This window comes from Capsicum annuum, chromosome 4 (genome assembly GCF_002878395.1).
Source record: "Capsicum annuum cultivar UCD-10X-F1 chromosome 4, UCD10Xv1.1, whole genome shotgun sequence".
NCBI lineage: Eukaryota > Viridiplantae > Streptophyta > Magnoliopsida > Solanales > Solanaceae > Capsicum > Capsicum annuum.
Genome location: NC_061114.1, coordinates 103,743,539 through 103,757,091, shown reverse-complemented (window position 1 = coordinate 103,757,091; position 13,553 = coordinate 103,743,539).

The following is a 13,553-nucleotide window of genomic DNA, read 5'->3' as shown; positions in this document are numbered from 1 at the left end:
GTATTTTCTTGGTTTCACCTTTTCATCTTCACAAATTGATTAAAATGAACCTTTTGGCCCTGGTCCCTCCGTTGACACTGTGCACCTCAACTCAAGCAAGTCGCTTAAGTTGAGGGTGGCTATCATAGGGGTGTGTAGTTAAAATTGGGTATGCAAAAGACTGTAATTTAAAAGAATAAAAGAGTAAGGTTAGGTGTGGTAGAATAAGGGTAAAAAGCTTGAAAAGAAAAAATAAAAAAGAGAAAAAATTTATAAAATAAAAACAAAGAGAAAACCATACCCAATTAGAGAAAAAAATCAATAAAGGAGAAAATTGAGAAATAAAATAAAAATGGTTGACAAGTGGATCCAAAATATAAGTTTAGTGTTGAGAAGGGTGAGTCGCTATATCCCAAATGTACCATACCTAACCCCAAGCCTACATTACAAGTCGAGTAAAGTCCTATAGTGATCCTAGTCTAACTATTTGAAAATCTAAAGTAAAGAAAATAAGGGAAAGCCTATGGTATTCTATGCACATTGATTGGAACTTCTTTTGCGAGCCTGAGTGCCTTGATATAGTCCCTTTCATTAATGTGTATAATGATATTGTGAGAGTTGGGACTTCTTTGTTGGGAGGGTACACGCATTGTGTTGCTAACTACTTATCTGTTCGGGTAGTGTAACTTACATATTTGCTAGATTGGTTGTTTCTAATGTAATTCAATTACTTTATTCCTTTGTGTCACATTATTGTGCTACTATATCCACACATTGGTTTTGAGAAAGTTGGAAACTAAGAGGGGTAAAGTTATTAAGGAGTCAACTATCATAGGTGCCTTAGGTTTGTTTTATTTAAGCAACCTATGTTTTTGTTAGTTCTAGTTGCCTAAGGACTTGCAATTGTTCAAGTTAAGGGTGTTGATGTGCCATGATTTCAAGGCACTTTCGATGCTTAAAACTAGAAATTATGCAAGTACTTAGGTCCTTTTTGTTATATGTGATGTGTTTTTATGTTCGTTTGTAGAAAAATAGGGTTGGAAGTGAGTATCATGAAAATAGGAAAAAAAATTCTAGAACTAAAGTCTCTGCTTAGAAAATGAGTCGTTGGGTGACTCTACGACTCATCGTCCATGTCTTATGGTGAGCAGTAAAGAAAAGACAAAGAATATTGAACTCAAAATTGGTTATGGCTCGTAGATTCTGACTACAACACGTAGGGAAGGTAGTTCTGAGTATATGGAGTTAAGTTCTGAAAGTTAAAAAAGTCACTAGAGAGACAATGACTCCAGAAATGACTCATCGGGAGATGATAAGGTTCATCACCAAAGAGCATTGAATCTAGGATATAGAGCTGACAATGAGTCATCGTCAGACCAGACGACTCATTGTCTGAGGCTTTACCACTGCCGACCTTATTTTCCTATTCCATTTTTGATAGTATTTTTAGGTTTTGTTGTGTAACTATAAATACTCCTTTGATATTTTTGTATTAGCTTATGCACTCTTTATACTTACAACATTATATTGATTCTGAGACACACTTTTGATCTTGGAATCCTTGTTCCTGAGTTTTACGATTGGATATTAATTTGAGATTTTGTTTTTCAATCGCAATTTATTGTAATATTATTCATATGCTTTCTATTATGAATCTATGGGTGTTTTTGCAAACATGAGTGGCTAAACCTCTTAACTAGGGTTGTGGGAACCCTAATGAAATAACAAAGTAGAGAAAGTGCCAAGTCTTTATTGATTTATGTTCTTGCATGTATTGTGATTTTCTAAAGAATACCATAATAGCAACTTGAAGCTATCAACCATCATCTATTTGACTTAAGACCCAAAGGAGATAGTCAATTTGGGATACAAGGCAAGGGTTAGGAATGCAACACTCAGAAACTCAAAGGAGATGAGTGAAATAAACAAAAGGTGTTCAAAACACTATAGGTGATACATAACTTGTTAGATTATATATGCAGGGCATCGAGATAATTTGACGAGCACGATAAGTATAAAGAGTTAGAAATTCTAGGGGAACACAGTCTTAATAATCATCTTATATTAATTCAACCTAAAGTGAACAAAATTTGTTACAACTATTATTGTTCTCACAAAATCCTTCCATTTAGTTCTACACTTTCTGGATACTTTAGCAAGTTCATGACAAAGATTCATCCAATAACATGTGGGTTTGACCCCAACCTTTGTTGGGTTCTTTATTTGATCGCGAATATATTATAATTTATTAGAGGTGTAATTTTGGGTGACATTAGTGAGTCCAAGAGGTCCACCATAGATTCTGAGGGTATTTTGAAATATGATGGTTGCAATTATGTTCTGAGGGTTAGAGGTTTGATTCAATTAAAATTGAGTGAGGCTCATATCTTTAAATATTGTATTCACCCTAGGACCACTAAGATATATATGGATATAAGGCAGTATTACTGGTAGAGAAGAATAGATATAGCAGACTTTATAGCTTGTTACCTATGTTGTCAGCAATTAAAGGTCGAGCATTAGAGTCATGGTGATCTAATTCAGAGATTTCCCAATTATATATGAAAGTGGGATCAGATCACCAAGGACTTTGTTAGTATTTTACCGTGCACCTCCTGTGGTTCTGACAACATTTGGGTCATTGTAGATAGGTTGACTAATTGGCTCATTTCCTTCCTATTTAAATGTCCTTCAGTGTTGAGAGGATCTCACATATCTATATTCAAGAGATAGTTTGTGAACATGGAGTAAACATTTCTATTATTCAAGCAGGGTCTTAATATTCACTTTTAGCTTTTGGAGGGCTTTTCAGGGTGAGTTGGGTATTCAAGTGGATCTTAGCACTATTTTTTAGCCTCTGACCAATAAGCAGCCAGAGTGATTTATTTTGAATCTTGAGGATAGGCTTGGGATTGTGTTATGGACTTTGAAGGTTAGTGCAAGAAACACTTAGCATTGGAAGAGTTTACCTATAATAATAGCTACATTTTGAGTATTGATCTGACACCATTTGAAGCACTATAAATTATGCATTATCGATATCCAATAGGATTTTTCAAGACCCCTAAGGTTAGGCCTCATGGTACTAACTTATTTTGATAACCATTGGATAGACTCTGGATGATTTAAGATAGGCTAAAGGAAGCTTAGAGTTGGAAGAAGACTTACACAGACCATAGACTTCATACCTTGAGTTTTGAAGTAGGATACTGAGTATTCCTTCAAGTATCACACATAAATAGTTTGACGAGGTTCAGGAGGAAGGGTAAACTCAGCACCAGATATATTAAACCTTTTGAAATACTTCACATAATTGAAGTGGTGGCTTATAAGTTGGACTTTCCCCCAGATTTTTTCACAGTTCATCTAATTTTTTATGTTTCTATGCGGCGTGTTATATCCTTGATGAGTAACATATGCTTTGGTAGGACTCAGTTCAGACGGATGAGAGCTTGATCTTCGTGGAGGAGTTAGTTCTCATATTAGCGAGGGATGCCAAGTGGTTGCATTATAGGGATATTTCATAAGTTAAGGTTCAGTGGAGGCACTGCCCAGTAGAGGAGTCTACTTAGGATATTAAGATTGAGATGTAGGCCCAGTAACCCTACCTGTTCAAGCCTTTTGGTGCATTCTAACCCTTTAAATTCAAAGACAAAAGTCCTTTTAGTATTGGATATTAATATGACCCTTCAGGTCATATTTTGCACATCTACACTTTTTTGCTATTTAGAGCTTTTCTATAGTTGCCCCAAGTTATTTGTGACTTACTCGAGCTAACAGCTTGATTACCGGGTAGTTTGTTTGGTATTTAGAGTAAATTCCCTATTTTGAAGTCTTCATTGGTAAGAATTAGATACTAGGCATAAAATTTAGGTTAACAACCTCGTATGCCACTTTGACAGTTCCATCAGCTCTAGAACATCGATTTTAGCCTAGGAAGAGCTTTAGTTTTGGTCTCGAGGCTTCCAAACTCATTTCGGACTATGGGATGGATTTTGGTAAAAATGACCCTTTGATATGGGGCCCACATGTCATAGAAATGACTCCAGATAGAAATTTCAATAGATACATTGAGTCCAAAATGTTTAATTTAATAGGGTAGCATAGTTTGTTTGCTTTTATGGGATTTTAAGTGAATCTCGAGGGGTCGATGGAAACTTGGAAAAAAACAAGTCAAGCTGGTGTATGTACTCAACTGGTGCAACGGCTTAAGTGGACCTTTGGTCTCTTAAGTGGTGGTTGCTTCAGTATTCAAGGCTTGCCCTGACCCTATTTCTTTAGCAGAGGCCATCCCTCTTTAGTGGATGTCACTTAACCAACGTGTTGTCCGCTAAAGCAAAGGTTGGCTAGATAAAGATGTCGCTTAAGTGACCATATGCTACTTTAGAAGTAGACGCTTAAATTGTCAAGTGATTGTTTAAGCGGTAACTGCAGGGGCATTTATTTCATCCCTCGCCCAATTTTCACCCATTTTCTCCAAGCCCTAAGAGCATTAAAACCTTAGAGTGCTTAAAAATTGGGAGATTGGTCCTTGGGTAATCATAGGGTGTTAGAAATCTTGGGGAAGACATTTTATTATCATAATCCTTATAAATTTCCTTCTAATTCTTAATTTAATTCTCCAATTTAGTCCTAAATTGCTAGTTTCTTGTTGGGTTTCATTGAGCGCCATTCGATCTCAGAATTTACTCATTCTTGAGGATAAATAATCCTTGAGCATAGAGGGATGTGTTGATGATTTTAAGATTGTGATTCTATAAGCGGGCTCCACATGGGATTTTGACTTAATTTTAGATCCGAAGAATTAAAATGCAATATTTGTATCATTATTCTTGTATTAATGGGTAGATCACAATTTGATAGCATGGCATTGCATAGAGGGTTCTTGAAAAGGAAAATTTCTAATTTAGTGGACATCAAACACTCTTCAACGTCCAAGGAAATTTCTTATACTTAGGTTTCATTAATACTGGTTTGAGTCTAACAACTATGACATTAAGACCAATTTGATTCTGACATCTATGAAGATATTACTTCTAATTCAAGTTTGGTATTTATGATATAGTTTTTTATTCAAGTCTGATATATGAGATACTATTTCTATTTCGAGTCCAATGTTAAAGGATACTTATGATGGTCATGGAATTAGATCCCAACGTTTATGGTATGAAAAGATCCACGATCATGATTTTGAGGTTCCGATATTCTATGAGTGTTACAATTGGTATTTCCTTCTTGATTGCATCCATCAGAATTATGGGGGCCAGACTGGATTATTTATGTTTGTCTGTGCCTTTTGGCCTTATGGGGTCCAGTTAGGCTATAGATAGTCATGTTATTCTAAATATTATTTGCTTAGTTATTTACTTTCAGTATTTGGAGCATTGTTTCATGTTTTCCCTTTTCCCTAACTTAGTTTATTATCTCACATCTTATTATACTTATATTATGATTTAGCTCAGCCGACCGATGAAGCCTACTGAGTACCCGTTGCTTTGGTACTAATACCACACCTCTATATTATTATCTGATGTAGATCTGAGTACTAGTTTCCACCATTGACATTGTACTAGTGTTGGTTGTAGATTGAATATAGGATGAGGTTTTGAAGCCAAAGCTAACTTTATCTCCTTATTCTATTTTGGATAGTCTTTTTCTACGAGATTATTGAACATTTGACACTTATAGTGATCTTATTATTTTTGCTGGAGGCTTTTGTACCTACCTTACTAGGTCATGGGATGTTTACACTTTCTCCTTTTTATCTCTAGTTATGCTATCATTATTATGTTTATTGCATGTGACCGAATTATTATGTTATTTCGGTATCTATTCTAGTTTCCATCAATTACTCTATTACTTGCCATTTTGGGTTGTAGTTTGGTTTACTTACTGATAGGTTAAAGTAGGTGCCATCATGACTCATGAAATCGAGTCGTGACTAAAGAGTTGTCTTATGAAGATGAACCTATTGCTATACTAGATAGAGTTACAAGGAAGTCAAGAACCAAGTTTGTTCCGTCGATGGAAGTTCAATGGAGAAATTGTCTTGTTGAGGAGGCCACTTAGGAGACTAAGGAAAATATGTGCAAGCGCTATCTCTATTTGTCCATCAATTCAGGTAATCCTCAGTTGCTTTATTTTTTGTTGCTAGATATCATTTGGGGAAGAACGAGTATTTAACTGGTATCTAATGTAACGATCCAAAACATCAATATGCTTAGTTGGTGGGTAAATTTGCAACTTAGTCTTCCCTTAGACTAAATTGGTGAAATTCAGAGTTAGTCTAGTTTTGGATGAATTTTAGGTGTTGTGTGGTCTAAGGAAATAGGGTCAATTTTGGTGGTTTGGTTGTGGATTTTATTTGATTTGTGTTAGATTGAGTTTAGAAAGTCATACAAACTTTTGTTATGTAAATTAGTAAAAATCTGGTTATAACTATTACTATAAAGGGATTAGTAGTGATGTCAAAATCGAAAAAGTATGTTGTGAAATAGGTAAAGCTGGAAACTAAGCCCGAGATACTGGTTAAGTACCACTATAGCCACATAAGTATTACAGCAGTGTAACTATAGTAAGGGAGAGAGGGTCTCCATGACGATGGGATATTTTGGCCTAGGTATGTTGTAGTTGTAGAAGTGTCATTACAACGATGTCATTGTAGCGATAGGTCCATCGTTGTAGTAAAGATTAGGTTGTTTAAACTAAAAATCCAAGACTTAGCATTTTTCATTCCAAAAGGTTCAGTTTTTTACCTAATGCATAGAGAAGGGGATTTTCATCATTTTTAGGGGTTTTATTGTTAAGGTAAGGATTTTCTATCATTCTAACTTATAATTACATCGTTTAATTCCTAGAACTATAAGGATCAAGATCATGGATAAAAATTAAGGTTTATCCCTAGGTTGGATGAACTGGTGGGAATTAGTTGTGAATAGCCTTAACTCACTTGTTGTTGGATCTAGGTTGTAAAAATTCACTTCCTAGCATAGAATTCTTCCTTATAATCACGAAAGACAGAAAATTCAAAGAGGTGAAAGGCAGAAAATCCTAGAACAATGAACTAGGTTAAGTTCATGTGTTTAAATTAATGGGTTTAGGTTTATAATGCTTAGAAGTTGGTAATGTTGTGTAAAATCGTTCTCCTATTATTTATAGATCAAGAACAAGCAGAATTTGTGAGAAAGGGCAAAGCTTTGGCTAATTAGTTCATTCAGATGAGGATGCGAGGTGGATTATAGTTTGAAAGTATTTGTAGACTTGATTTGACTATATGCTTATATTTGAGTTAGATGATTGTGATTAGCCTTTGGTCATGCTTGTGATTGTTGGTTAAGATGATGTTACAGTTTAATATGAAATGATTAACTTGAAGGTTTAAATGTTTATAAATGAAATTCAAACTTCCACATTCATATTGTTGTGCCTTAAGCATTATTGTTGAGTTTTATCTATTTCCTGGTATTGGGATTGGGTGTCGTGTTGGCACAATTTAATATTGGGATAAGGTACCTGATAACATAAAGCGGTCCCTTTCAAAATATAGTAACCCAACTAGGTTGGGGTAGATCCCACAGAAAATACGTCAGAAATCCTTCTCAGACTTGTTGAAATCACCCGGCAGCGCAGAAAAGTAAAAGAGGGGATTTGTAGTAACTAGAAAGAAGTAACAATAATTGGATGCTTGAGGTTGAAATCAATCTAAGACGAATACTAGGCTTGTGTTCCCCCTGGCTTCTAACTCTGTAGATTTGTTGTGCGCTGACGAACTATTCCAATACCTTACATGTAGAATTTGATAAGTTATGTCCCATCAACTGTCTTGTGGACTCATTGACGGATTTCACCCTTTACTTTTGAGTCTCAGGGTGTTGCCTTACTTATCCTTATCCTAGATCCCAATTTAACTATTACCTTTTGAGTATCAAATTATTATATGAAAGATAATCGTCTTAAGTAGATGGTTTCAGTAATTAACTTCAAATCATTGTTGTGATCTCATTTTCCCAATATCAACCTCCCCATTCAGGTTCGTAGTGAATACAGGAACCTAACGCGTACACCCATTAAAAAGACAATCAAATCAAAGAAAACCATAATACATGCAAGAATCTTTATCTTGAATGGCTTGGTACTTCTTCTACTTTGTTAATCTGCCAAGGTACTCACAACCCTAGCTAGGGGAATTAACCGCTCATAGTCGCAAGATGATTCATGCAATTCACAGAAAAGTTTTTGTGAATTGCATGAATCATGCAGTCAAAGTTTTGATGAAATCATGATTCATGCAGTCAATCATCAAATTTTGCTCAAAACACATTACCCTTTCCAATTTCAATACTTTTAAAACCAATTGTGCATATCTATGAATCACAATAATGTAGCACAAAGGAATCAAGCTATGGCATTATACTAGCAACAAACAACAATGTAGATGTACAAGTTACACTACCCAAACAAGTAAGCAGCTAGAAACACAACCCATGATCCTCACAACAAAGAAGTCCTAAGTCATTTATATGAAATCATGCAAGTTAATGTAGGGACGGTAAAGAGACACTCACACTCACAAGAGAAGTTCTACCAATGTCCATTAAATACCATAGGCTTCCTCTTATTTTCTTTACCTTGGTTTTCAGACAATTAGGGTTGGATCACTATAGGACTTTATTCGGCTTGTAATGTAGTCTTGGGAGATACTTACTTTGGAGTCCACTTATCAATCAATTTCTTTTTGTTCCACCCTTAGTTCTCCCTTTTTATTTTTTCTTACACATATGGGTTGGGTGTGGTTTCTTTAACTCTTAGTCTATTTTTCAGAATTTTTATTTTCTTTTCTTTTTCTTTTTCTTTTTTTTCCACACCCAGCCCTACTATCTTTTCTCTTATTTTACCCTTCTTCATACACACTTCACATTACACGCCCCTATGATAGACACCATCAACTTTGGTGATTTGCCTGAGTTGAGCTGCATATTGCCCAACGAAGACCAAGGCCAAAACAGGTTTATTATAACACAAATGGGAAGGTGGAAGATGTAACAAGAAAAATAGGCTATACAGGCTCAAAAATTAGGAACAATGGATACTTATTCACACATGGAAGGTCATTTAGGCTAAAAGTAGACTTATATCAAGAACAACCTATGATCCTTTCTTAATCAACTATCCTAAAACCTAGGCAAGACTAACCGGGCAAGTTCTTGATTTAACACATATAAGGGAACTAAGTAGTATCTCACATACATAGCCCAGGGTCACATCACCAGCTACTACCTATCTGATTCATGCAATTGTTAGAAAAGATTATCATGTCCCTAATCCTAACTCCATAACGAAATTAACAATGGTCACACATACATAAGCATCACACAGTTCTAAACAAATTTTTGGAGGGGTATATTTTTTCTCAAAAATTAACAAAAAATATGTCAACTGCCCTAGATACTCATTTTTCTCCTAGTTAAACACAAAAAAAAAAAAAAAAAAACACAGTACGCCTAAACATGCCGACTCTACTAGGAACAGGACTCCGAGGTAAAAAAGCATAGCAACAAAAAACCCAAAAGGACATCAATACCCACAAGTAGTTGTACCCTCAACTTAAGACATGTATTTTGCCCAATGCATTGGGCCACTATAAAACAAGAGAGTAAGAAACATACTTTTGACACCGTAGGTGCGTAGATCTAATGCCAATCATAATAATGCATACAAATAACAAAATACATTAGGTTGACTCCTAAGCAATGCCTAATTTAACGTCGTGATGTGACGGGGCTTGGTTGGTTACTCAGACTTCACCAACAAGCCCTCACCAACAAGCCCATGGGTACCTTGGTTACTCATACTTCATCAAGGTGGCCCAAGAGTTGGCCTCCGGTATTCTCTTTCCACTTTGAACTTATGAATTTCACCCTTAATTATTTTTTTGATTTCCCATTATGCTCAAGGGGCGGTGGTATAAAAACAAAGGACCCAAGCAATAGTTAAGGCATGTTGTATTTATTATCCCTTACATGAGGAATGTAATTGTTTGATTCTGGCTCAAGAAATTCAAGTATCGACATATGTTTCCTCTTTCTTGCACTCTTCTTTAGGTTCAGATGGCTCGATCAATATCTGACTATCCGAACATAACATGGAAAAATTTTTAGAATGGGATCCAATATGCCCCAACTCTAGAATTTCAGTCTTATTTACATCCCCACATAACTCTAGTATTCTCACCTTGAGAGTGACACTATCCATAAGAGTATAAGAAATTATTGACTCTTCTAATTTCAACTCCTCAAATTGGCTTCTCAAAATTTTTTCAAGTCTCACACCACCCATAACTAAGTTGTTGAGCATTACACGCAGCAACTTTAGCATTCAAATCCACCTGTAAGTGGTAAATATCCAAGATGAACCTATCAACCTTTTGAAAAAGCTCATGATTTTTGTTTGCAAGGTGTGTCAATGATTCTATCAAGATATCCTTGTGTTCGCACACTATATCTGCCACACTCCTGAAATAACTTACCATATAAAAAGGATAAAGATCAATAATAAAGAAGTTTTAATAACTCCATACTTCATCTGGACAAGTTATCATATCAAGAAGATAGGTATACAAAACCATATGCCCGAAAAAGAATAGAAAAGAAAAAACTGACAACATCAACAACTCCGATCAGTCAATCTACAATTTCATTCCACTGCAACAGCGCCAAAATTTTTATAATGCCCAAACTATACCTCTAATTAAAGGATAAAGTGGTCGCTATCAAAATATAGAAACCTACCTAGGTTGGAGTCGATCCCATAGAGAATGTCACAACCTTAACTAGGTCCTGGCCGTGATGGGTATCTCAAGTCCCACATAGATCAGAGATTACCCCTTGTACCAAACCAAATCAGACACACCACACACCATGATCTGCTAAATTTTGAGCTTACAACAAGATTGGAAAATTTTAAGTTAAAGATATTAAAATAAGTTTATAACCAGAACCAATCGATACCGGCATCAATGCCAATACCAATACCCATACTGACACTGCCCATGCCAACTATAGTCTGACAAAGCCTTTAATCAAAACCAAAGAGTATCCAGTCAGGACATTCCCCTAACCATAGACAAAACTAAATCTAAAGGAATAGTCAAAACATAAAAGAAATTATAAACATGAAATGGGGTCTTCCAAAGTATTAAAGCTCACTACTTCAATCTAACTCGCTAGTTTATCCTGAATCCAAGTCACTTACAGAAGGAATAGAAGTATGACTAGTCATATGGCATCCAAAGACGGTTAGTGAGGTGAACGCTAGCATAAAACTCGGGGATAAGAATAACACAATTATATGATCAACACAACCCTTATTAAATCCCAATTAAAACAATTATCACACATTCCCATTCTATGAACCACATTACACTTTTAGGCATACATCGTTGGCATCGTCATACCAACTACACTTGCAAGGTAACTCATCATGCCAAAAAAATTTCCATTAACTTGGGGAGAACAACTCCCTTTGTTCATTAATACACATTGGGGAACACCGACTCTCTTTGCTCATTAAATCATACTATTGCATTTCATATACTTTTTTATATCATGCAATAGTTCAAGACTAGTTCAATTTTACAAATTCCCACAGTTCTCATAACTAAAATCAATTTCACATTATGGCATTGGGGTTATAACCACTTTAAAGCCACAAGTTTGGGAAAATCACAATTCCCTAGTTCATTCACTATACCCATGCACCCACAAGTTCAAAACCATATTAAAAACATGAAAATCGTATATACAAACCATGAGAAATATTATTCAATTCGCAATATTCAAAAACCCTTAACCTTTGTTTTCAAACCCAAACAATGATATTATGAACAATACTTTAAATCATATGCCTTTGCAAAATTAACAGTAAGGGAAAAGTAACATGCCTGAATCACGAACATTTATGAAGAGGAATCAACCCCTGAGCCCTTAGATGACTAAATTAGTGAACCCTAACTTGACTTGTTCAAGAGGATTTAGAGAGAGTGTTTAATCCATTAAAATTATTGAATAAATACCCCAAAGGTGTTTTATAGATGTGGGGCCTAAAGGGTTTTAAGTGGGAAATATCTAAAGAGCCCCCAACTTAAAAGCTGGAAAATCATCGTCTTTGGTTACTAGTCAACCCTTTGGCTCGTACCCACACCTTAAGACTTATGAAAATGAGTCATTACTAGGACAATCTCCAAGAACTCCAACATTATTATCCTTATGACTCAACCCACAGACTCGTAACATGACCTTACGACTCGTATGGTCCTACTCATGAGCAACAGAGAACCCAAATGAATCAAATATTGGACATCCTACAATTTGAACCTACGACTCATGACATATCCTTGCGGCACTTAGTGAGACACTCGCACTCAAAGCAGAATCAAGCCTCAAACTTACTGGTTTGGGTACGAATCATCCCAATAAGTCATCAAAACACCTTACGACTTTGGGGGTTCCAGTCATAAATAAGGCAGCGAGCCCAAAGCTGAAGAAATTTGCAAAAGCCATAATCCAGGGTGTTTTAATTCTCCCTCACCTGGATCATTCATCAAGGAATGATGGGACAAGGAAATTGCTAGCACAATTTGACTCTATATTCCCCTACTCTTACCTTTAAAAAACTCAGAAAATAAAGATACTAAAAGGAAATCAATCTTTCCTTTAACAAAGTCAGACAATAAAGATGTTAAGAATAACACATACTTGTGTATGATTACTCAGAGTGGGAAACAAGAATGGATACTTGGACTTCGTGTCCGCTTCAGCTTCCTAAGTAGCCTCCTCAATCTCGTGGTTCTTCCATAGAACCTTTATCTAAGCTATGTCCTTGATCCGCAACGGATGAACTTGCCGATCCAAGATCTCAACCGGGACTTCCTCATACTATAAGGAATCCTAAATACCAATATCCATGATAGGCACAATTAGTGATGGATCACACAAACAATTCCTAAACATTGAAACATGGAACACCAGATGAATGAAGCTAAAACTAGAAAGCAACTCCAATTCATAGACAACATTACCAATCCTCTGTAAAACCAAGAACGGGCCAACATACTAGGGACTAAGCTTCTCCTTCTTCCCAAATTGCATAACTTCTTTCATGGGAGATACCTTCAAGAATACACAATTGCTAACCTCAAAACTCTAACTCCCTATGCCTCTCGTCTGCATAGGACTTTTGGAAACTTTTGGCTGCTTTAAGTCTATCTCGAATTACCTTCACCTTCTCCATCGCTTGGTGAACCAAATTTCGTCAAACATCTTTGCCTCACCAACCTCGAACCACCCAATAGGATACCTACACCTCCTACCATACAATGCCTCCATAGAGCCATCCCAATACTAGAATGGTAGTTGTTATTATACGCAAATTGTATAAGAGAAAAATGATCAACCTAACTATAACCATAGCCAATCACACAAGCCCAAAACATATCTTCCAATGTCTGAATAGTCCTTTCCGTTTGCCCATCCGACAGCAGGTGGAAAGTAGTACTAAGTCTCACTTTAGTTACTAAA